Source organism: Uranotaenia lowii, chromosome 3, assembly GCF_029784155.1.
Source record: "Uranotaenia lowii strain MFRU-FL chromosome 3, ASM2978415v1, whole genome shotgun sequence".
NCBI classification, from domain to species: Eukaryota; Metazoa; Arthropoda; class Insecta; order Diptera; family Culicidae; genus Uranotaenia; species Uranotaenia lowii.
This window is the reverse complement of record NC_073693.1, coordinates 362,009,182-362,036,016: the sequence shown is the minus strand read 5'-3', so window position 1 is coordinate 362,036,016 and position 26,835 is coordinate 362,009,182. Positions and strand designations below refer to the sequence as shown.

At 36.0% G+C, this 26,835-nt stretch overlaps 1 long non-coding RNA gene across 1 annotated transcript; it reads left to right on the top strand.

The window, feature by feature from the left end:
• Positions 1 to 7,809: 7,809 nt before the first annotated feature.
• LOC129751754 (uncharacterized) lies at positions 7,810 to 8,186 on the top strand. Its single transcript, XR_008738787.1, has 3 exons — positions 7,810 to 7,867; positions 7,939 to 8,028; positions 8,099 to 8,186. It is a non-coding gene; the product is annotated as an uncharacterized LOC129751754 (long non-coding RNA).
• The last annotated feature ends 18,649 nt before the right edge of the window (positions 8,187 to 26,835 follow it).

The window sequence follows — 26,835 nt, the reverse complement described above, 5'->3', positions numbered from 1 at the left end:
GGGAACGCGGAAACCATCATCAAACGATTCTAAAATGTGGTCCATTGGAAAACATTACATAAGTGTAGGTATGACATTTAAGTGTTTTTTAGAACTGTGTATGGTTAATCCCGAAGAAAGAAAAACTTCTAGGTGGGCAATGCTGCGTTTGGAAGTAAATCGGTGATAGCAGGGCACATTTAGCTTAAGGGGGGAGTAGGGTCTAACACTTTCAAAAAATCGATTTTTTTATTTTTTTTTTTTTTATTTTCTTATTGTAATCTGTAGATTATAGGCCTTTATGTCCTCTTATCTAATACTGCAAGAGAGAGAGCAGAAACTTCAAACGCGTTTTTCTCGAAAGCACTTTTTAAAGTCCGTGGACATCGTCATTGGGGTCCAGAAAAACATCTATTAAAAATATTTTGCTCTGATTTTATGACTTCAGATGATTCTTTGCTGAGATACAGTGTCCACCGCAAATCCTGTTTTCTAAAAGGCATCCTCGAAAGTGCTCTGTCACCGGCTCATTTTTCAATATTTTTCTACGAAAAAATTACTAAATGTTCTTTTAACAATGCTTTGTATAATGCTAAAAATTTAAATACATGTGTTTGAACGATAGCTCTAAAAAAATTCGTGAAAATTGTGTTTTTTTTACCCGTTAGACCCTACTCCCCCCTTAATGTATTTATTAGTGCCTTTCATACGAAGCGATCATTTCGAAACTATACATTATATATTACTAGCTGATCCCATACGAACTCCGTTTCGCCTTCAACTTGGAATATATCATGAGCAGTTTGTATGAAAGTTAATTGCCAAGCATTTTCCAGAAGCATTTCCAAATTCATTAATAAGCAATAATTGCAAAATATTTGACGAACACTTTTTATGTCGTGTGCAACTAAATTTGAAAACAGGAATCAAATGGCCGTGCCAAAAACCCCCGTGTATGAATTTTCGTCTCGATGTGATACAAACTCACTTAATTATTGCAAAAACAATAGTAACAGTTATTGCAAAAACAAATTTAAAAGTTATTGCAAAAACAAATTTAAAAGTTAATATTGTAGACCCCCTTTCTAGTCTTTCGATACAAATATTGAAATCAGACATTAATGGACCGTCTTAACCCTCGTGTATAAATTTTTACATGATCGTTGCATAACAACGCAATTATTTCCAAATAATCAAATCCCTCTCAGTGACCTCTTTTACAATCTCTGATGTCTGAAATCAATTGTCCTTCCCTCCAAACTCTCATATGCAAATTTTCTATCCAATTCATTGCATAATAACGTAAATATCATAAAAAAGTAGAAAATTAATTAATATTGATGACCTCTTTCGTCGACTCCTGGGATAAAATTTGATACCTGAAATCGATTGCCCGTCCCTCAAAAGTCTCGTGTATAAATTTTCATCTGAATCCGATGTATAATAACGTTAATATTGTAAAAACAGTGAAGTTTATATGGACGACCCCTTTGAACGACCCCTGACTCAAATTTTTATAAGTGAATCAATTGTTCGTCTCTAATAAGTCCTATGTTCAAATTTTCATACAAATCCGATGTATAATAACGTCAATATCACTAAAAATTTAAAAAGTTATATGGACGACCCCTTTTGGCGGCCCCTTACACTGCATTTGATAACTGAATTTGATTGCTTGTCACTCAAAACTATCGTGAATCAATTTTCATCTCAGTCCAATGTATAATAACGCCAATATCGCAAAAAAACATTTGACAGTTAATATGGACGACCCCTTTTGCCGACCCCTGTCCCTAAATTTGATATCGGAATTCGATTGCTCGTTCCTCAAAACAGTCATATGCAAATTATCATCAAAATCCGATGTATAATGACGCTAATATCGCAAAAATATTAAATAGTTTATATGGACGACACCTTTCGCTGACCCCTTATACAAAATTTGACACTTGAAATCGATTTCTCGTATTTCAAAACACTCATATGCAAATTTTCAACACAATCCGACGAAAAAAAACGTCAATATCGCGAAAACAATATTTGTCTAGTATGGACGACCCCCTTTAGAAGGGGTCATCCGAAAATCAGAAAACATTTTTCATCTTTCCTGGTGCTAAAGAACATCCATGCCAAATTTCAGATCTCTAGCTCTTAAGACGGCTGAGTCTATAGAGGACAAACAAACAAACAAACAAACAAACAAACAAACAAACAAACATACAGAAATTGCTTTTTATATATATATAGATGTTCTTATGTTGAAATTTAAATGCATTCAATGAAATTTAATGTGTAATTTATATTATAAGAATGAAATTTTTGAAAAATAAAAAGCCTTTCGAGCTCTAACAGACCTCGAAAGGTTTTATGTTCTACTCATGTTTCCTGTTTCTCTTTTAATTTTCAAGAGCGAGTAAAGACGCTTTATCCTTGGTCGATGACCAGAAATGATTGTACACTGAAACCCAAAATAGTTCAACGAAGAAATATAAAACTTGAGAATTTCGAAACAATTTTGGCACAGTAAAACAACCAAATCTATCATTCGGGCTCTGAGCGTAAAACCGAACGGTCGAGTCTTTTTCAGCTCCGCGTTAGTAAACCGAATTGTGCCTTTGTGCAAGTTTTTTTTTTCTAAGAAACGACTTTGAGAATTTAAATCACATCATAGTGTAGGAGTAGTGTTAAGCATCATATGAGGATACAAGTGATGTGTAAATGAGAGTGAAATTAAAAAGAAAAGTATTAGGCAAATTGAGGGAACGCATTTCCCACCAGGCCCAAATTCGGACGACTGAAACAACATCGTTTCGTGTAATGCAAATAATAGAATTGTTAGACTTATCAACGTTTGAAAAAAATTGGTATGGATTTTTTAAATTGGCGAGCACGCAATCGCGAAATAGAGTATTCATTAGCATGGTCAAACAATGTGTTCGAATATAACTACATGCAGCTTATGAAAGCGTCAAACTTAAAACGCAATTTAAATCAGAAGGATATTTCACAATTATGTGAAATATCCTCCTGGTTCAAATTGCGTTTTCAGTTTGACGCTTTTTACCGTTATACATTATATCGTTCATTGAATTACCGAAACTTTTTTTCAGGAATATCTTAGGTCAGTTAAGAATAATATAGAAATTCATCAGCACTTATCAACAACTTTCATCCACATTAACATTGTATGTTTAATATTGAATCTTAAAGTCACATGGCCGATATGCTGTTTTGTTTGTTTCATACTCCTAGTTGTAGTAGTGGTTGTTGTTGTTGTTGTTGTCTTGTTTTCATAACATTATATGAATATTTATTTTATTTGACTTAGACCAAACCCACCGGGCGTTGCTATTTCGGCCGGTATATTAGATGTTTTGATTGGTTGCGATTTTATCTACTTACTGATTTTTGCACCCATTGTTGCCATCCAGGTTGGTATTTGTGTTTGTTTGTTTTCTCATAGCGACGACCGACTGCGTTGCTACCAGGTTGCTAAATTAAGGGGGGGGTAGGGTCTAACACTTTCAAAAAATCGATTTTTTTATTATTTTATTTTATTATTGTAAAACATTTCAAGAATGTTGTGTCAAATTTTCAAGTCAATTGAAGCAAAACTGTAGAAATTATAGGCCTTTATGTCCTCCTATCTAATACTGTAAGAAAGCAAGAGCAGAAACTTCAAACGCGTTTTTCTCGAAAGCACATTTTTAAAGTCCGTGGACATCGTCATTTGAAAACTACTTATCCGATTCTTTTCAAATTTGGAACATATTTTCTACGTATAAAATACCAGACCCCAACGTTTTTCTTTTTTTGTTTTTTTACTTTGGGGAGATTTTACAGATAAAAAATGGCGGATTTTTTCGTGAAAAATCGTAGTTTTTACTTCAAACAGTCACAAAAATTTCATAAAAAATTTTTAAGATTAAATAAAAACGTTGGGGTCCAGAAAAACATCTATTAAAAATATTTTGCTCTGATTTTTTGACTTCGGATGATTCTATGCTGAGATACAGTGTCCACGGCAAATCCTGTTTTCTAAATCTTCATCCTCGAAAGTGCTCCGTCACCGGCTCATTTTTCAATATTTTTCTACGAAAAAATTACTTAATGTTCTTTTAACAATGCTTTGTATAATGCAAAAAATTTGAATACATTTGTTTGAACGATAGCTCTAGAAAAAAAATCGTGGAAATGGTGTTTTTTTTTACCCGTTAGACCCTACCCCCCCCCTTAATGCATCCTGTAACAACCTACTGCTCGAATGCTATTTCTCGAATCAAGTTAGCGACTGTTGGTGCGATGATGGGTTGATAGATGTTGCTGAATGTACTCGATTCGAGGTTTAGCAACCATTGGTGGGCATGGGCTTATTGTATTTCGGGGTATGGGGGGATCCATCCGGGTATCCAATTGAAAAGATTCTTGAGGAGAGCATTGGGCTACCTCACCAGCACGGGATCGTGGAATGAAGACGGGTTCGTCTCCACACCCAGTTAAGCGCTTCGCGTTGTAATGGCTTGACTCAGACGCTCGATAAGCTTGATATGTTCTTTCGATGGAGACATCTCTATCCTTTCCCTTTTGAGATATGTATTTTGAGCTTATCAAGTTGATGAGTCTTGAACAAATTACAAAGTAGAAGTTGCTCGCTGCTACTGGCTGCGGGTTGCTACCTGGGTGGTAGATATACATACATACATACATGCTGTCCGGACATTTGCTTTCTAGTAGGATACATATGCATTAACAGACCTTAAAGTGGATTGTTCTATGTATTTTCAAGAGTAACGTTCCACTGGCCCAGAGGTATCGACGCGACAAAAATTTGTATTTAAATTTCGAGACACAGACTAGGCAGCCAGAAGATCTAAAGTCGAAGAGCAGATTCACGTTTTAGGTCTTCGGATAAACGATTTCGTTACTAAGCAGACGGTTGCGATGTCTTCATGTGAAGTAAAGGGTTATACGGTCAAAATTTGGTCAAGGGAAAATGCGTGTAAATCGGTGAAATCGTTTATTTAAAAAATCTAATTTAATTTCTTTTTCAAGTTTAATTAGTATAAAATTCAAAAAAAATATTCAGTTAGGCTTCCGCTTTTCCAAACCTCTGCCATCAGATTTTATACAGCCACTTTGTCCACCTTCTTCGCCGCAGAAAGCCAGTTTGCCTTGAACTGCTGCTCGTCCTTAGCAGTTTTTTTGTCTTCTTTAGGTCCCGCTTGATAATAGCCCAGTATTTCTCAATTGGGCGGAGCTCTGGCGTGTTGGGAGGGTTCTTGTCCTTGGGAACCACCTGCACGTTGTTGGCGGCGTACCACTCCATGGCCTTTTTACCGTAATGGCAAGATGCCAAATCCGGCCAAAACAGTACGGAACAACCGTGTTTCTTCAGGAAAGGCAGTAGACGTTTATTTAAACACTCTTTCACGTAAATTTCTTGGTTGACAGTCCCGGAAGCTATGAAAATGCTGCTTTTCAAGCCACAGGTACAGATGGCTTGCCAAACCAGATATTTCTTCGCGAACTTTGACAGTTTCATGTGCTTGAAAATATCTACTACCTTTCCCCTTCCTTTTGCCGTATAAAACTCCTATCCCGGAAGCTGCTTGTAGTCGGTTTTGACGTAGGTTTCGTCGTCCATTACCACGCAGTCAAACTTCGTCAGCATTGTCATGTACAGCCTCCGGGATCGCGCTTTGGCCGTCGTATTTTGTTTATCATCGCGATTTGGAGTCACTACCTTCTTGTAAGTCGATAGTCCGGGTCGTTTTTTGGCTCGATGCACGGTTGAAGACGATACACCCAGCTTATTTGCGGCATTTCGGAGAGAGAGGTTAGAGTTTCGCTTGAAACTACCGGCAACTCTCTTTGTCGTCTCAGCGGCTTCCGGTTTTCGATTTCTCCCCAATCCAGACTTCCTGGCTGTCGACAAACGTTCCCCAAACACTTTAATTACATTTGTAACGGTTGATTTGGCAACTTTTAGCGATTTTGCCAGCTTTGCGTGTCAGTAACTCAGATTTTCGCGATGCGCGAGCAAAATTTTGATACGCTGCTCTTCTTTCTTGGACGGCGTTTTGACAACTGAAGAGTGAATTCCAAAATAAAAATAGGAGCAACATTTTACACACGCACCTTCAAAATGAGGGGTGTTCAGGTTTTTTAAATGCAAAGTTGAAAGAAATACGTCAAGTTGATATTGACCAAATTTTGACCGTATCACCCTTTAGAAATATGCCTGAATCAGGGTACACGTGGCCCCCGCTCCTCATACCCGTCTTCGATTGGAAAGCTTAACACGTGGTTTTTGTTCCAATATTTGAGGCTGTCAACGGATTCCGTATCGGTTCAACATAAAGGACCACCATCTCACGTCCATGTCACGACCGACACCAGAAGGCACTAAGCAAAGATAATCACAGGACTGTCAACGGCAAGTGACCGAACTCGCCTGACACTGACTGGTCAAATCTACTGTCCCGGTAAGTATTCATTGTCTTAACAATGGTATTAGTGTCACTCAATATTTTTATGTGAAAACTCAGTAGAGAAGAAGATCACCTCAATCAACAACTGCACTCATGAGATTTCGGTTGAACTTTTTGTATACTAAGCTTGATCAATTTTGCACCAGTATTACAAATTTACAAAGTGAACGAAAAGTTTTATCAAGAACATATTCAGATTTACAAAGTAAGCCATGCTACTCAAATCTTGAATATCGCAAAAGCGGTGACTACTTCGATTTGGCGCTGTTCATTCCTATTGCCAACATGAACCAACGAAGCCCTTCTACGCCCATGGGTCGAACATTCTACCGATTTATGGTGGTTCTAAGAATGTGCGGAATGCTTCCATATCGCTTTAATGCTTCGAACCTTCATCTCGGTCAATCCGATGGGGCACTGATCTACACGGTGGTTTTTCTGGCGCAACATTCGCTTCTGGTTGCGTATTTTATCTGGACTCTAGTGCTCCGTATAAGTAAAAATCCGGTCAACAATGTACCGCTGACGGCAATGACGTTTTTTTCGATGTATCTTGCAATTGCTGCAGCCATATTGGTAGCTCTATTCCGGGAACGACGCATCAGGCATTTGTTCAATTGTTGGGTCGGTTTGTGGGTTCGCCTAAACGATGGAATTCCGGCAAAAAGTGATCGTAAATTACTTAAACGATTTCTGGCAAAAGCTATTTTCCTGGATAGCATTTGTATAATAATATCTTTGTGTAGTCGGACAAGAACCAACGATTTCGGAGTTTTCATTGATGGAATTTACCATGGTTATATTTTATTCCTTAATGCAACATGGAACAATTTCTATGTTGGAGTATTTTACGCCGGAGCTCATAGCTACTGGATGATAAACTATAGAATTAAGAGAATGCATCTCCGGATTCAGGAGTACGAGCGTAAGTGTCGCCTCAATAGGGCCATAAGCGTGCAGCAACAGAAACACTTCTATGAATCCCTCACCAGAGAGTTGCATCAGCTGTCCAGTGATCATGAAATCTTGAATAACTTGGTCATGCAGTTGGTAGAACTTCACGAAATTCCAATCATCTTGATCTCTTTTATGTTCTACGTGACAATTGTCATGGGCCTCTACTGGACTGTTCTTGCTTTCGTTCTGATCGTTCAAACAATGTTGGGAGCCATGGTGAAAATGCTTATTTTTCTGTTGAACCTTGCCATATTCTACGCTATTCAAAATTACTTTTTCATTGCGAGTGCATCGCTCTTCACCAAAAGAGTAATTCGAATCATAGTGCCTGTTACCAAGACCATCTTAAAACTATCTTTCAAACTTTACAGGCTAACAAAACTGGCGCTATTCTGGATGATTTTTCAACAGACTTCACCAGTGACTCGTATGAATTGAAAGTGAGAAACGTCAAGAATATGTGGGCTAATTTTAATACTCTTTTTATTAACTTCTCCGAATATTTATACAGGTTGCAACTATGAGCTTGGAATTACTTCACAGGGGCAATAAAGTGGAGAACTACGGTTTCTATACCATTGAATACTCATTGCTGTTTACGGTTAGTGCGAATTGTAGGAGTAATTTGCATATTCTTGAAATTTACATCAGTTATTTTGCTTCATTTACAGATGGGTGCATCGATTATGTACAACTTAATAACGGCTGTTCAGTTCGAGGCCATGAACAACTATTGGTAAAATAAAAGGATGTGACACGGTGATATGTATTCAACTACTACATGGATTAGCGATTTTTCTTTTACATGATTGATTCATTAACAGAAAACTTCACAAGCTTTAAACGCAACAAATAAAAAAAAATGGGAAAGTCCTTCTTACTTACTTCTTACCCGCGTCGATTTTTTGGCGCATAGGGCCGTGGTAAAAGACTTCCAAAGTTGACGATCCGGAGCCAGCGTCTTCACTTGATCCCAGTCAAGATTTTCGTCGACAGTTCGGATTCCGGCGGCTAGGCTTCGCCGCCACGAGTTTCTAGGTCTGCCTCTCCTTCGATGTCCCTCTGGATTCCATTCAAGCGTCTCTCTGCAAATCTCGTTTTCATCCTTTCGCAGCGTGTGCCCAATCCATCTACACTTACGTTCCCGAATCTCGATTTCTAGCGCCCTTAGATGACAACGACGATGTAGTTTCTCATTTGAGATCCAGTTGCCAGGCCACCAAGCAGGCCATGTGCACCAAGTGTCACACCCGTACAACAATATGGATTCCACGTTTGAGTTGAAGAATCGAATTTTCGTTCGTAGAGAGATATGGCGTGACCGCCAGATGTTCCGGAGACTCTCAAACGCAAATCGGGCCTTTCTGAACCGGGTTCCGATGTCTTTCCTGGTACCACCATCAGGCGTAATCTGGCTTCCAAGATACTAGAAGCACTCCACTTTCTCAACCTGCTGTCCAGCTACCACGAAATTGGAACGATTTTCTGTGTTGATCTCCATCGATTTTGTCTTTCCAACATTGATTTTGAGACCTGCTGCCTTGAAGCTTTCGATGAGGTCGTCGAGTTTGCTCTGCATGTCTTGTTGTATTTGGGTGAGCAAAACAATAGCGTCTGCCAGGTCAAGGTCGTTCAGTTGCGTCATTGTTGAAGGATTCCACGGCAATCCTCGGTTTGGTCTACAGTCAATCCAGCGGTGACAAATTACATTTTTGTCTCACTCCAGCAGTTACTGGGATTGGTTCGGACAAGACACCTTCGTGCAAGACTTTGCACGAAAATGCCTCGTACTGTGCTTCGATGAGATGGACTAGTTTTTCTGGGACCCCTCGTCGTCTTAGAGCAGCCCAGATGTTTTCGTGGTTCAGTCGGTCAAATGCTTTTTCGAATTAACGAACACCAGCAGAAGAGAGTCCTGGAATTCGTTGATTTGTTCTAGTATTATTCGTAGCGTTGTGATGTGGTCCACACATGATCGTCCGGATCGGAATCCAGCTTGTTGCCATCGAAGTGTAGCGTCGATTTTCTCCTGGATCCTGTTTAGGATCATGAAGAAGAAGGTTTGATCACAGTGCAGCTGGCGGGATTGGTGTGCAAATTCCTCATTGATTCCGGCGCACAAGTCAACACGGTTACAGAAACAATTTATGAAAACATTCAGGCAAACGATGACTTCAAAACCAACTTGTTGAATGTCCAAAATGAGACGGATAGACCCCTAAAAGCTTATGCTACCTCAGGGGTAATTCAAGTTTTGGCAGTGTTCGAAGAACCACTCTACATATCAGACGATCGTCCTGTATACGTCGAAAAGTTCTACGTTGTGAAAGAATGCAAATCATTACTTAGCAGATCTACAGCACTGCGATACAATGTTTTGCTTCTAGGCTTAAAAGTTCCGATAGTTCGTAATCCTCAACAACTTTTGGCAATCGACACACAATCAAAATTTCCTAAATTTAACATCCCCCCGATAAAAATTGACTACGACCGTTCAAAGCCACCATGTAGAAACGTATTCATGAACATCCCATTAGCAGTCAAGCCGCTGGTTGAAGAGAGGTTGAAACAGCTTATTTCGTCAAACATTATAGAATCCGTTACAGACGACATGGACACTTCCTTCTGTTCCTCCATGATCGTGGTACCCAAAGGAAAATCCGACATACGGCTGGTCATAGACTTACGAGGTCCCAACAAATATATAAACAGAACCCCCTTCACAATGCCGACATTAGAACATATCTTGGCGGAGTTGAATGGCGCTCAGTGGTTTTCGACTATCGATCTGGAAAATGCGTTTTTTCATATTGAGTTGGACCCTGAGTGTCGCCATTTAACCAATTTTTTTACGGAATTCGGCATGTTTCGATATGTTCGGTTACCATTTGGAATGTGCAATGCTCCTGACATTTTCCAGGAGGTGTTACAAAGGCGAATACTTGGAGGGTGTGATGGTTGTCGAAACTATCTAGATGATATTCTAGTATATGGAAGAACCAAAGAGGAGCATGACCAAAACCTTGCTAGAACGCAGGCAAGACTTCTAGAGCATAATGTAAAAATAAACTTCAGTAAAAGTGTTTTCGGTAGCCAATCAGTAAAATTTCTGGGATTCACTTTGACGCCAACAGGATGGGAGATAGAAGATGGTAAACTAGATGCATTAAAAAAATTTAGAAAACCGAATAACTGTTCGGAGGTGAAAAGCTTCTTGGGGCTGATCACATACATGGATAAATTTTTAATGCATCGTGCATCAAAAACGGAGCGTTTACGAGCCCTGTCTAATTCTGATAAATTTTATTGGAATGAAGAGGAGAACGAGGAATTCGAGTATTTACGAAACGAGGCTCTTAATGCCGTAAAGAAACTGGGCTATTATAATGCGAAGGATAAAACAGAGCTGTTCGTAGATGCATCCCCAATAGGATTGGGAGCTGTCATGGTACAGTATGATAGCGACCAATCACCTAGAATTATAGCGTGTGCATCAAAAGCCCTAACACCCACCGAGAGAAAATATCCTCAAACACAGAAGGAGGCGCTCGCTGTAGTGTGGGCTATAGAGCGCTTTTCCTTTTATTTAACGGGACAACCATTCGTTGTGAGAACTGATGCCGAAGCGAACCAATTCATTTTTAACGGCAGTCACCGAATTGGAAAGAGGGCTACTACAAGAGCAGAATCTTGGGCACTTCGGTTGCAAACATACGATTTTAAAATTGAAAGAATTGCCGGCGCAGACAATGTTGCTGATGCATTATCAAGACTCATACGAGAAACACAACATGCGGAACCGTTCGAAGACGACAACGCAGAACACCTTTTATTTGCGTTAGATGCTTGCTCCATGGAAATAACGTGGGAGGAAATCGAGAAACATGTTGAGAAAAATGACGAAATACAAAGAGTTATAAGAGCGTTAGAAAACGGATACTGGCCACCTTTGTTGAAGAAATACGAGAGTCAGAAAAATAACTTACACCGTCTAGGGAATATGATATTCAAAGATGACAAGATTGTTTTACCTGATAGCCTGCGTATGAAAGCTCTTAGATCAGCGCATGGGGGACACATTGGCGAGGTGGCCCTCAAGCGTATTTTACGTGAATTTTTTTGGTGGCCAGGACTGGCTCAAGCTGCAGAAAGATTCGTGAAAGGATGCAATACCTGTAATTTATTATCTAGAAAGAACCCACCAGTTCCACTATGTTCTAGAGAATTGCCAGAAGCACCATGGGAAATTCTCAAAATCGACTTCCTTTCGCTCCCAGGATGTGGCTCAGGTGAGTTCCTCGTTATCGTAGACACTTACTCGAGGTACTTGTCCGTGGTGGAAATGACAAACACAGACTCGAAATCTACTATTACTGCTTTGTGTGAAATCTTTAAAACATGGGGACTACCGAGAATCATCCAGAGCGACAACGGCCCCCCTTTTCAAGGTTCACCATTTTGTGAATATTGGGAAGATAAAGGCATAAAGGTTCGAAAATCAATTCCGCTAAGTCCCCAATCGAATGGGGCAGTGGAGCGACAGAACCAGAGCATAATAAAAGCAGTGGCGGCTTCTAAAGTAGAAGGCTTAAACTGGCGCACTTCTCTGGAAAGATATGTACACAACCACAATACATTAATCCCTCATGCTAGACTGAAGGTCACACCGTTTGAGTTGATGGTCGGTTGGAAATACCGGGGGACTTTCCCGGTTTTGTGGAGCAGCACCGTTAACAAACAACTAGATAGGATAGACATTCGAGAGAAGGACAATGAAGCAAAACTTACCAGCAAGAAATACGCCGACAGCTCTAGAGGCTCAAAATCATCCGATATTGACGTGGGCGATAAAGTTTTGTTGGCTCACACCAGGAAAAGTAAAATGGATCCCACCTTCTCAGCAGAATACTACAGTGTGGTCGCGAGGAATGGTCCTAAAGTAGTCGTCATGAGCTCAAACGGCGTACAATACAGCAGAAATGTTCGAGATCTGAAAAAGATTGAAATAGAGAATAATGAACTTTCACTTAAGGACAAACCATTATCGGATCCTGATTCCAACTCATCCAGTTGCACATTGGATTGCGAAGCAGATAACACAGCACAACGACCGATAACAGCTGTTCGTAATTCACTACGATGCAGAGAAAACATCAAGAAGCCGCAGAGATTTGATGATAATTTCATCTATGCTGTGTTCCAATAAAACAGCAGGTTTGGTCCGGGACGAAGAAAATCTGCAAACTGGTACTGGTACAATAAGGTGAGTTTCACATTTCTTGCATCCTGTTCCTGGTGATGTGATATTAAAATTACTAAAATTACTTTTGTTTTCAGAGAACCCCCAACATAAACTTTTAACGGGATGAGAACTTGCGATCGTTTACTTTTATTTTGAAATTCGAATAAATTGCCGCGGTGAAATGTCAAAGCGAATACACTGTCGTACGGGAAAACATGAATCTGTGTTCAAAGTAACACACAGCTATACACTGAATTAAACTGAAACATTGATTTTAATTGTTTGGGTTGTTATTTTTCCTATCATATTAAATTTTTATGTGAATGATCCGAAGCTTATTGAAGCTAAATTATATGAAAATGCTGCGCGCGTATGTTTGTAGTCCCCAAGCATTTTGACCGTATAGTTTATTGAATGTTTGATCAGCTTACTCTCAACCTTAAGTTGTTAGGTGTAGAGAAGGAGGGCAATGTAGAGAATAATAAGAACTAAGCAAAACAACTATATCATAACAGTTAATTTGTTATCTAAAACAAGTTGAACCAGTTTAGCACTTCTTGAAAAATGCCAGATGGGCAAATTAAATTCTACGTGAGTTGGGGAGAGATAATCCGTTCGAGGAGAGACCGTGGTCATTCAATTGAGCAAATTTGACGATAACGGTAGTGAAAAAACGACGGTGAAGTTAAATGAAAAAAAAGATTGGTTCGGTGGAAAAAGGTAGAAAGTGAAAATATGGAAGAGTACCACAGATCACTTTGCAGAGTACTTTGAGAGTTGTACAGATCAAAGTTATGCCACACCAGTTACCATACTCGGACAGGTCTCCTTTCTTCGGGATCTTTACAAGGATACCCTGCATCCAGTCAGCCGGGAATGTTGCAGTATCCCAGATGTCAGCGAAAAGACGGTGCAACATTTGACAAGGCAGGGTCGGCTTCCAGCATTTCAGCAGGAATGCAATCAATTCCAGGCGCTTTGTTGGATTGCATGTCCTTAATAGTCGCTTCTATTTCAGCCAGCGAGGGCGCTTCCGAGTTGACGTCATTAATGCGACTTACTGTTGGCGCTTCGAGCTGCGGGTTCTGTTGGCCATCGCTATTTGTGACTCGGAAAAGATGTTCAAAATGCTCAGTCGCTTGAGCTGATCTGTTCGATCTGTCAACAGCTGACCTGTTCGGTCTTTCAGCGGCATTCTTGCGTAAGTCCTTGCACCACTAAGGCGCAGAAATATGCAAGAGTTGCGGCGAGCAATGTCATAAAGTAATCAGATATCTCCATTGGCGGCGGCTCTTTCTCCCTCTTCGGCTAGGGAGTTTGTCCAGGCTCTCTTGTCTCGTCTATAGGTTCGTTTAACTGCCTTTTCCAGCTCCGCATATCGTAAGCGGGTGGCTGCTTTGGCTGACCCGGTGCATGTCTGCTCAATTTCGACTTTCGCCTTTCTCCGATCATCAATCATCCTCCAAGTTTCATCCGACATCCATTCACATTTTCTTCCACAAACTTTACTGAGAGTACCATGGCTCGTCGTGATAAAGGCATTCTTGATTCCACACCACTGTTCTTCGACTGTTCCGTCTGTCGGCAGCTCCGAGGCTCGGGATTCTAGCTGTTCAACGTATGCCCTTTTCACCTCTGGATTTTCCAACCGGCGGACGTCGTATCGACACCCGACTTTCTCCTCGCGCCGTTGAACACGCGCAACTCTCAGTCGTATCTCGCCAAGGACGAGGTGAAGGTCAGATGCAATGTCTGCGCTTCGTTTGTTGCGGACATCAAGAAGGCTCCTTCTCCATTTTCGGCTGATGCAGATATGGTCAATTTGTTTTTTTGTTCGGCCATCTCGGGATACCCAAGTGACCTTATGTGCTGATCGATGGGGGAAGAGCGATCCACCGATCACCATGTTGTTGTTGCCACAAAATTCTACAAACAGCTCTCGTTTTCGTTCATCTGTCCTAGGCCATGGGGATGCGCTCAAGGTCCTGATTGTCGGAGCCAATCTTTGCGTTGAAGTCCCCCAAATGGATTTGAATGTCACCCTTCGGAATTTTCTCTACCACGCTGTTCAGTTGACTGTAAAACTGCTCTTTCTCCTGCAAGTCGGCAACGTCAGTTGGCGCATGACACTGGACCATTGTAAGGTTTCTCCTTGTTCTAAATCTGGCTACGATTATTCTTTCGTTTATCGATTCCCATCTCATGAGGGCCGCGCAGGCCTGCGTAGCATTTTCTCCTCGTATGCCAGAGTAAAGCAGGACTTGCCCGGACTGTGTCTTGTGTTCTCCAGTGTTAGGCAAACGGACTTCGCTCAGTCCCAGAATTTCAAGCTTGAGGCGGCTAGCTTCTCTAGCAAGTTGAACCAGGTTGCCTTGTTGGGCAAGGGTTAACACGTTCCAAGTTCCAATTCATGTCCGTGTTTTCATGCTAAAAGTCGTCGCCAAAGTTCCAGGTGGGTCATTTCATTCGGGTTCCATAACAATTTTATGAATCGGGAGCAGAAGGTTGTTAGCCTAAAGTCCCTATTTCGCGATGGGGCTGCCATCTTGGACTTAGCTGGCGGGAGCCGCATTTCATAAATTCAGCCGCTTGCTGCAAGACAGACGCTGTTTGAGCCGCCCCTGACCTACAGAACAGACGCTCGGTGGTTGTTGCACGCCGCCCCTGACCTGGGGAACAGACGCGTGCGGCCACCTTCTCAGTATGCATGCGACCAAAGCATCCACCGGGGTAGGGTACCCGATCTCCGCTTAGGTTACTCGCATCCCAGCCGGCACCGCGGGGAGGTAGAGATAGGAGTTGTGAATAAGAGGTGATATGACCACTATGGGGCCTCGTGTTGCACATTATCCACCGTTTACCAGCCGCATTGTATGATTGCTCTTGGTAATTTGAAAAACACACTGAAAATGAATAAAAATTCAATAAATTATAAATTTTTATCCAAAGAAGAGGTTGCCGATTAGAGCCAACTCAATGCCAAAAATGTGCTTAAACGTGCATTGCGCCAAAAATGGCATGATTGTCTTGTGACTAAATAAATACTGACACAAACGCTAGAGCTCTCGAGCAAAATGACGGCTGACAACTGTCCCGATCAATAAAGGAACGCAAATCGGTCGGTGGATTCAGTTTTTGATTGTTCTCGTGTGTTACATGGCGCTTAGCCGGTGATTGTTTCTATCTTTCTTTATCTTATTGTGGGATAGAGAGAAACAAGAATATGATTTTTTGCCTCGTAGTTTTTCTAATGCCGGCTTACACATACGCTCAGCACTCGATCAATTCATTCGATTTTTGTACCCTTGCTTCCTGGCATTAGGCCAGTAATTGTTTCCATTCTCTTTTGTTTCGTGATTATTTTATTTGGCTTCTTTCGGACGTATGCAATGCGAGTGCGCTGGTTGGATAACGCCAGCAGTCACCATGCTTGTTAATGCCAGTTTGGTACAGAATCTTGTGCCAATTATTCAACATCACAAGGATGTCATGATCGGAGTAGATCTGATCTGTCGCCGCATTGTTGTTTCACCTTCAGTGCAGTCGAATAATGGTATTATTTTTTGTTGAAACTCACCGTTGATTTCAGAATAATTTCTTTCCAGTTCAGACAGGATCCTCCAGCAGAAAAATCCGCTGCAACGTCGACAAAACCGAAACGTGATTTGTTTGCTTTGCTTTGCTTTGTATTTAATTCGCTCTTGAGACTAATAGCGCTGATGAAGATATATACAAGACAGGCCCGAGAAATTGGAGAACGGTTGCCATGGACCGAGTGAATTTTAGGAATTATGTTCGTCAAGTTATGTCGTGAGACGGAATAAAAAATAAATGTAAATAAAAAAATAACAAGACTGGTCAGAATCGGTCCAAAAACAGTATTAAATGACTTTTGGACCTGATAATGGGCAGTAGCAAAAAAAAATCAAAGTTTGTAAGGAAATTAGAAAGGGAAAAGTGACTTTTTGTTAAAAAAATCCCTACATCCTCTCTGCTGCACTTAACTCAAAGTTTTTAAGATTCTGATTTAATATAACTTTGCTGAGGATCATGAGCCTCTAAGATACGTCAATCAAAAGTTAAGACGATTTCAAAATTGAATAATTTAATTTCATATTTTCACTTCTTTTCAAATGGCACCTGGAAAATGACACTGAACGTGGGATAGGATATTAAAAACTAGCCGGCGTGTTTTCCCATATGCAAAAGTGTTTTCGTGTTATCACTTGATTCGATTGTTGTGAAGGTGTGTACATATAACGGGTTTTCGGGCCGAAAATTGTTTCTGATAAGTTACAAACCAAACCTACGGCTTATTTTCCTCTCATGTTGTGATAATTGATTATCAAATATGGGTCTCAGTCCTTATCCCGGAGAGTCCCTTCTAGTAGCATGGATCTGAGTCTCGTCATTAATTCTGGGTCATATTCAGTAAGGTTGATTTGCGTAGGGCCGTAACTCGCGAACGAATGGATTCAGTTGCGAAGCAAATGATTGCTAAAGTAAACAATGACTGAAAATCAGCAGGAGAAAATCAACAAGGAACGCTAGGCAACACAATCAGAACGAAAAATGATTGTAATTAGTTCACTAAGACGGCGTTTTTCTGTTGAATGTTTTGATTCGTTCACGAGTCAATGCTAAGAACCCACGTTAATCTATTTCCTACACACGTTACTATGGTTGCGTCGGTAACGATTGGAAATTTTGAAGTAAATGAAGCGAATATCAGTAGAGTTAGGTGGAGTAAAAGTACGAGTCGGGTAAAAGTACGTTTTGAGATTATCACAAACTGAGTACAGCAAAATTCAAAACTCTGGATTGATAATGATTTAGAAATCCTACATCCAGACAAATTTTTTTTCGTAGAAGTTGAAAATAATCTGAAATACGAGGTAAAGTAGCTTTTTTGCAAACATGATGGTATATTTAAAAAAATGGCAAACATGTTTGAGCAAACAAAACTCTGGCTTTCAATGAGAGTTTAAATGTTGTTTTCAACCACTTTCGAATGCCGAATAAAGAATTTCATTTTTATATCTCTGATTTGCACAATGAACTGTGCATCACAAGAACCCTTTAAGGGGCAAAAGTACGAACAGCAAATGGGGCAAAAGTACGAATGATATAGAGGATCCAATTAAGTAAATCTGAACGGAAATTTTTGAATTATTTTTTTAAATGCTCTGGGAACATCAGCGCATATTTCTGTTTCTACAAAGACATGCTCGTGCGAAAAATTTCTCAAATACGATGAGACCTGTTGAATAATGACATTTTGTGAACAACTCCGAATTCGCTCAGGTTGTTCGCCATTCGTATAGGATTTGTATCAGAAGCGTGCAGCTGGAAGCAAAAATTGATATAAAATAATTTTCCTCTTGAATTCATGCGGGAAGGTGGAATTCTGAATGGGGTAACCACATCATTAGAACTTTTGCCCCAGTGGTGGGGTAGAAGTACGTTTTGATGGCAGTTAAGCATTTTTACCACTAATAGCAAATGCGGCGATCGATTACCTTCGTAATTAGAGAATAAAATGCTGTAATTGTGTTTTTTTTATTTTGGAAAAACAATTGAAATTTTTTTTTTAAATAGGACAGAACTAAGGTCGTTCTTTTACCCCACCTTACTCTAAGCCCCAAAAAGACAGTCAAAGACGAGAAGGACATGTTAAGAAAATGGAAGAAGAAACTGAGAAACTGGTGCCGGATGACACTGTAAAGACTTTGATGGAGGGCATCAAGCGGAAATGCGTTCAATTTTACACTGAAGACTCCATCGATTAACTTTTCGCCCTTTGAAAGAATATTTAAACCCCATGATTCTAATTAAACTCTTCAATAACCTCACCTTACAGACCGGAGTTAGAGCATTACCAAAACAAACATAATGAATGGTAGAGGAAGAATTTTTGTGTTTAAGGTGCTGTTTTCGCCAGCATCGAAACGTTAGTGGACGGCCTAAACACAGTCTAACAAATCTGTGTTATTATAGCAACTGCGTCTTATTCACCGGGGGTAGAAAATAAAATATATTACAGCCTGGCTGGTCGACCAAACCTGGATTGCCTCCTTAGTCCTTCGGTGTAGTAGATGGACCATAAAAGACATGAATCATATTTTATTTTCCGTTCATTGGAGCTACAAAAAGAGCAAACTTTGTTCCCCAACCAACAGAAAACTACTGTAAAATGATTCTAATTGGCGTGACAGGCATGAATCTTGATAAAGAATTCAATTATAGGCCTACACGCATTTTTTATGTTCGGTAATGCTCGAATATTGACCCCCGTATGAAATCTACGATTATTAATCAATAGACAAACGGAATTCGATTATATTTACCTACCTTAATATTAGCGATATAACACCAATTTCGTTGGACACCAATGGTTCGAAACATTCCTTCAACTCGTCTGGATCGTACCTTATACCGCTTCCTATTAATCCTCCGGATATTCGGCCTTTTTCCTTATGGACTCGATATTTCGACTCTGCACCTCAACCAATCTAATGGAGCTTTTATGTATACGATATTGTTTCTGACCCAGCAGATGCTACTGATGGGTTATTTTCATTGGTCAGTAATGCAGAAAATTATGGCGATGAATTCGACGGATCGCTCCCCTTTGACGGCGCTATCATATTTGATTGTTTATCTTGGAGCTGGTGCCGTCCTTTTGGTAACAATTTTCCGAAGACATCGCTTGAGAAATTTATACAACTGTTGGATGCAACTGTGGATTCGTTTAGGAGGTGATGTTTTCGCAAACAATCCTGTAGACAGAAAGCTTCTTCGTCGTTTCAAAATCAAAGTTTTTGTACTCGATCCTTTTTGCTGTGTGATAGTGCTGATAACAGGGTTCAACATCAAGAGTGTGGCAGATTTCTTGGACAACATGTTTACCTTTTACCTCTACTGTTTGAACGCAACTTGGAGCAATTTGTACGTTGCAGTGTTCTATGCGGGAGCACATTGCAGCAGATTGATCAACAGACGGATTCGAAAGGTCCATCACCGGGTTAGATGGTGTCATCTGAGTTGCTCTGATACTGAAACAACACCAAGCTTACTTCGAAGGAGTCGTCTTTTCGAATCACTGGCACATGAGCTTCATCAACTTTCTGCCAATCACAAACTACTGAACGATCTTGTGACTGAGTTCGTTGACTTCCACGACGTTCCAATGATGTTTATGTTTCTCAAAAACTACGTCACGATCATTACGGCAATCTACTGGACCTTCCTAGTCATCGTACCTGCCTATAGAAGTGATCAGCAAATTGACTGGAAATTCGCAAGCCTTCTCACGAATCTGGCAGTGTTTTACTCATTTCAGTTCTACTACGTTTTTGCAAGTGCTTCAATTTTCACTAGAAGGGTAAGTTTCTATTAGATAACTTTGAGCATGAATAGTAACGATGAGATTAAATTTCAGGCAGACAAAACCGGTGCTATTTTTGATGAGTTCGTAATGGATACTGCTGAACGTCCATACGAATTAAAGGTAAAAATCAACTCATTTACAGATTTTGGATCTAGAACAAATTAAAGTCTTACCAAAATGCTCGAAACAGTTCATACTTTGATTTGCATTAGAATGTTAGCTGAGTAGGCGCGTTTACTACGAGCTTTGAATTTTCAGTAAAGATTATTGTTTTCCTTTGGTTGTCAGTGTTGTTTGCGTTTAGGATTACTACGAATTAAAATTATTTTGAAACCATTAAAATCAATAAAAACACTTTCTTCTCATCCAGATGGAGACAATCAGTTTGGAGTTGCTGCACAGAGAAAACAAAATAGAAAACTTGGGCTTCTATACAATTGATTTTGGCACAATGATAGCAGTAAGTACTTCGAAGAATTCCTAAAAGAAATTTTCAGTTTTCTTTTTTTTTCAATTTCCAGATTTACGCATCAATGATGTACAACTTGATAACTGCCATTCAATTCCAGTTGGGTTAGTTAAGATATAAAGAATAACAGCGTGAACAACTAGAAGCCAAATTGACTTTCAAGAACAAAAAACTAAGGCAGTTTTTCATAATAAAGATGTTCAATCGTGAGTGTTGGTATTGATTTCGAAAAAAAAACCCTAACTTCTCAAAGCACAATTAAGCTACATATTTTGACAATTTTGACAATTTTGACAATTTTGACAATTTTGAAAATTTTGACAATTTTGACAATTTTGACAATTTTGACAATTTTGACAATTTTGACAATTTTGACAATTTTGACAATTTTGACAATTTGACAATTTTGACAATTTTGACAATTTTGACAATTTTGACAATTTTGACAATTTTGACAATTTTGACAATTTTGACAATTTTGACAATTTTGACAATTTTGACAATTTTGACAATTTTGACAATTTTGACAATTTTGACAATTTTGACAATTTTGACAATTTTGACAATTTTGACAATTTTGACAATTTTGACAATTTTGACAATTTTGACGACTTTGACGATGTTGACAATTTTGACAATTTTGACAGTTTCGACAATTTTGACAATTTTGACAATTTTGACAATTTTGACAATTTTGACAATTTTGACAATTTTGACAATTTTGACAATTTTGACAATTTTGACAATTTTGACAATTTTGACAATTTTGACAATTTTGACAATTTTGACAATTTTGACAATTTTGACAATTTTGACAATTTTGACAATTTTGACAATTTTGACAATTTTGACAATTTTGACAATTTTGACAATTTTGACAATTTTGACAATTTTAACAATTTTGACAATTTTGACAATTTTGACAATTTTGACAATTTTGACAATTTTGACAATTTTGACAGTTTTGACAATTTTGACAATTTTGACAATTTTGACATTTTTGACATTTTTGACAATTTTGACAATTTTGACAATTTTGACAATTTTGACAATTTTGACAATTTTGACAATTTTGACAATTTTTACAATTTTTACAATTTTTACAATTTTTACAATTTTGACAATTTTGACAATTTTGACAATTTTGACAATTTTGACAATTTTGACAATTTTGACAATTTTGACAATTTTGACAATTTTGACAATTTTGACAGTTTTGACGATTTTGACAATTTTGACAATTTTGACAATTTTGACAATTTTGACAATTTTGACAATTTTGACAATTTTGACAATTTTGACAATTTTGACAATTTTGACAATTTTGACAATTTTGACAATTTTGACAAATTTGACAAATTTGACAATTTTGACAATTTTGAAAATATTGTCATTTTTGTCATTTTTGTCATTTTTGTCATTTTTGTCATTTTTGTCATTTTTGTCATTTTTGTCATTTTTGTCATTTTTGTCATTTTTGTCATTTTTGTCATTTTTGTCATTTTTGTCATTTTTGTCATTTTTGTCATTTTTGTCATTTTTGTCATTTTTGTCATTTTTGTCATTTTTGTCATTTTTGTCATTTTTGTCATTTTTGTCATTTTTGTCATTTTTGTCATTTTTGTCATTTTTGTCATTTTTGTCATTTTTGTCATTTTTGTCATTTTTGTCATTTTTGTCATTTTTGTCATTTTTGTCATTTTTGTCATTTTTGTCATTTTTGTCATTTTTGTCATTTTTGTCATTTTTGTCATTTTTGTCATTTTTGTCATTTTTGTCATTTTTGTCATTTTTGTCATTTTTGTCATTTTTGTCATTTTTGTCATTTTTGTCATTTTTGTCATTTTTGTCATTTCTGTCATTTTTGTCATTTTTGTCATTTTTGTCATTTTTGTCATTTTTGTCATTTTTGTCATTTTTGTCATTTTTGTCATTTTTGTCATTTTTGTCATTTTTGTCATATTTGTCATTTTTGTCATTTTTGTCATTTTTGTCATTTTTGTCATTTTTGTCATTTTTGTCATTTTTGTCATTTTTGTCATTTTTGTCATTTTTGTCATTTTTGTCATTTTTGTCATTTTTGTCATTTTTGTCATTTTTGTCATTTTTGTCATTTTTGTCATTTTTGTCATTTTTGTCATTTTTGTCATTTTTGTCATTTTTGTCATTTTTGTCATTTTTGTCATTTTTGTCATTTTTGTCATTTTTGTCATTTTTGTCATTTTTGTCATTTTTGTCATTTTTGTCATTTTTGTCATTTTTGTCATTTTTGTCATTTTTGTCATTTTTGTCATTTTTGTCATTTTTGTCATTTTTGTCATTTTTGTCATTTTTGTCATTTTTGTCATTTTTGTCATTTTTGTCATTTTTGTCATTTTTGTCATTTTTGTCATTTTTGTCATTTTTGTCATTTTTGTCATTTTTGTCATTTTTGTCATTTTTGTCATTTTTGTCATTTTTGTCATTTTTGTCATTTTTGTCATTTTTGTCATTTTTGTCATTTTTGTCATTTTTGTCATTTTTGTCATTTTTGTCATTTTTGTCATTTTTGTCATTTTTGTCATTTTTGTCATTTTTGTCATTTTTGTCATTTTTGTCATTTTTGTCATTTTTGTCATTTTTGTCATTTTTGTCATTTTTGTCATTTTTGTCATTTTTGTCATTTTTGTCATTTTTGTCATTTTTGTCATTTTTGTCATTTTTGTCATTTTTGTCATTTTTGTCATTTTTGTCATTTTTGTCATTTTTGTCATTTTTGTCATTTTTGTCATTTTTGTCATTTTTGTCATTTTTGTCATTTTTGTCATTTTTGTCATTTTTGTCATTTTTGTCATTTTTGTCATTTTTGTCATTTTTGTCATTTTTGTCATTTTTGTCATTTTTGTCATTTTTGTCATTTTTGTCATTTTTGTCATTTTTGTCATTTTTGTCATTTTTGTCATTTTTGTCATTTTTGTCATTTTTGTCATTTTTGTCATTTTTGTCATTTTTGTCATTTTTGTCATTTTTGTCATTTTTGTCATTTTTGTCATTTTTGTCATTTTTGTCATTTTTGTCATTTTTGTCATTTTTGTCATTTTTGTAATTTTTGTAATTTTTGTCATTTTTGTAATTTTTGTAATTTTTGTCATTTTTGTTATTTTTGTCATTTTTGTCATTTTTGTCATTTTTGTCATTTTTGTAATTTTTGTCATTTTTGTCATTTTTGTCATTTTTGTCATTTTTGTCATTTTTGTCATTTTTGTCATTTTTGTCATTTTTGTCATTTTTGTCATTTTTGTCATTTTTGTCATTTTTGTCATTTTTGTCATTTTTTGTCATTTTTGTCATTTTTGTCATTTTTGTCATTTTTGTCATTTTTGTCATTTTTGTCATTTTTGTCATTTTTGTCATTTTTGTCATTTTTGTCATTTTTGTCATTTTTGTCATTTTTGTCATTTTTGTCATTTTTGTCATTTTTGTCATTTTTGTCATTTTTGTCATTTTTGTCATTTTTGTCATTTTTTTAATTTTTGTCATTTTTGTCTTTTTTGTCATTTTTGTCATTTTTGTCATTTTTGTCATTTTTGTCATTTTTGTCACTTTGTCATTTTTGTCATTTTTGTCATTTTTGTCATTTTTGTCATTTTTGTCATTTTTGTCATTTTTGTCATTTTTGTCATTTTTGTCATTTTTGTCATTTTTGTCATTTTTGTCATTTTTGTCATTTTTGTCATTTTTGTCATTTTTGTCATTTTTGTCATTTTTGTCATTTTTGTCATTTTTGTCATTTTTGTCATTTTTGTCATTTTTGTCATTTTTGTCATTTTTGTCATTTTTGTCATTTTTGTCATTTTTGTCATTTTTGTCATTTTTGTCGTTTTTGTCATTTTTGTCATTTTTGTCATTTTTGTCATTTTTGTCATTTTTGTCATTTTTGTCATTTTTGTCATTTTTGTCATTTTTGTCAGTTTTGTCATTTTTGTCAGTTTTGTCATTTTTGTCATTTTTGTCATTTTTGTCATTTTTGTCATTTTTGTCATTTTTGTCATTTTTGTCATTTTTGTCATTTTTGTCATTTTTGTCATTTTTGTCATTTTTGTCATTTTTGTCATTTTTGTCATTTTTGTCATTTTTGTCATTTTTGTCATTTTTGTCATTTTTGTCATTTTTGTCATTTTTGTCATTTTTGTCATTTTTGTCATTTTTGTCATTTTTGTCATTTTTGTCATTTTTGTCATTTTTGTCATTTTTGTCATTTTTGTCATTTTTGTCATTTTTGTCATTTTTGTCATTTTTGTCATTTTTGTCATTTTTGTCATTTTTGTCATTTTTGTCATTTTTGTCATTTTTGTCATTTTTGTCATTTTTGTCATTTTTGTCATTTTTGTCATTTTTGTCATTTTTGTCATTTTTGTCATTTTTGTCATTTTTGTCATTTTTGTCATTTTTGTCATTTTTGTCATTTTTGTCATTTTTGTCATTTTTGTCATTTTTGTCATTTTTGTCATTTTTGTCATTTTTGTCATTTTTGTCATTTTTGTCATTTTTGTCATTTTTGTCATTTTTGTCATTTTTGTCATTTTTGTCATTTTTGTCATTTTTGTCATTTTTGTCATTTTTGTCATTTTTGTCATTTTTGTCATTTTTGTCATTTTTGTCATTTTTGTCATTTTTGTCATTTTTGTCATTTTTGTCATTTTTGTCATTTTTGTCATTTTTGTCATTTTTGTCATTTTTGTCATTTTTGTCATTTTTGTCATTTTTGTCATTTTTGTCATTTTTGTCATTTTTGTCATTTTTGTCATTTTTGTCATTTTTGTCATTTTTGTCATTTTTGTCATTTTTGTCATTTTTGTCATTTTTGTCATTTTTGTCATTTTTGTCATTTTTGTCATTTTTGTCATTTTTGTCATTTTTGTCATTTTTGTCATTTTTGTCATTTTTGTCATTTTTGTCATTTTTGTCATTTTTGTCATTTTTGTCATTTTTGTCATTTTTGTCATTTTTGTCATTTTTGTCATTTTTGTCATTTTTGTCATTTTTGTCATTTTTGTCATTTTTGTCATTTTTGTCATTTTTGTCATTTTTGTCATTTTTGTCATTTTTGTCATTTTTGTCATTTTTGTCATTTTTGTCATTTTTGTCATTTTTGTCATTTTTGTCATTTTTGTCATTTTTGTCATTTTTGTCATTTTTGTCATTTTTGTCATTTTTGTCATTTTTGTCATTTTTGTCATTTTTGTCATTTTTGTCATTTTTGTCATTTTTGTCATTTTTGTCATTTTTGTCATTTTTGTCATTTTTGTCATTTTTGTCATTTTTGTCATTTTTGTCATTTTTGTCATTTTTGTCATTTTTGTCATTTTTGTCATTTTTGTCATTTTTGTCATTTTTGTCATTTTTGTCATTTTTGTCATTTTTGTCATTTTTGTCATTTTTGTCATTTTTGTCATTTTTGTCATTTTTGTCATTTTTGTCATTTTTGTCATTTTTGTCATTTTTGTCATTTTTGTCATTTTTGTCATTTTTGTCATTTTTGTCATTTTTGTCATTTTTGTCATTTTTGTCATTTTTGTCATTTTTGTCATTTTTGTCATTTTTGTCATTTTTGTCATTTTTGTCATTTTTGTCATTTTTGTCATTTTTGTCATTTTTGTCATTTTTGTCATTTTTGTCATTTTTGTCATTTTTGTCATTTTTGTCATTTTTGTCATTTTTGTCATTTTTGTCATTTTTGTCATTTTTGTCATTTTTGTCATTTTTGTCATTTTTGTCATTTTTGTCATTTTTGTCATTTTTGTCATTTTTGTCATTTTTGTCATTTTTGTCATTTTTGTCATTTTTGTCATTTTTGTCATTTTTGTCATTTTTGTCATTTTTGTCATTTTTGTAATTTTTGTAATTTTTGTAATTTTTGTCATTTTTGTAATTTTTGTAATTTTTGTAATTTTTGTCATTTTTGTTATTTTTGTCATTTTTGTCATTTTTGTCATTTTTGTAATTTTTGTCATTTTTGTCATTTTTGTCATTTTTGTCATTTTTGTCATTTTTGTCATTTTTGTCATTTTTGTCATTTTTGTCATTTTTGTCATTTTTGTCATTTTTGTCATTTTTGTCATTTTTGTCATTTTTGTCATTTTTGTCATTTTTGTCATTTTTGTCATTTTTGTCATTTTTGTCATTTTTGTCATTTTTGTCATTTTTGTCATTTTTGTCATTTTTGTCATTTTTGTCATTTTTGTCATTTTTGTCATTTTTGTCATTTTTGTCATTTTTGTCATTTTTGTCATTTTTGTCATTTTTGTCATTTTTGTCATTTTTGTCA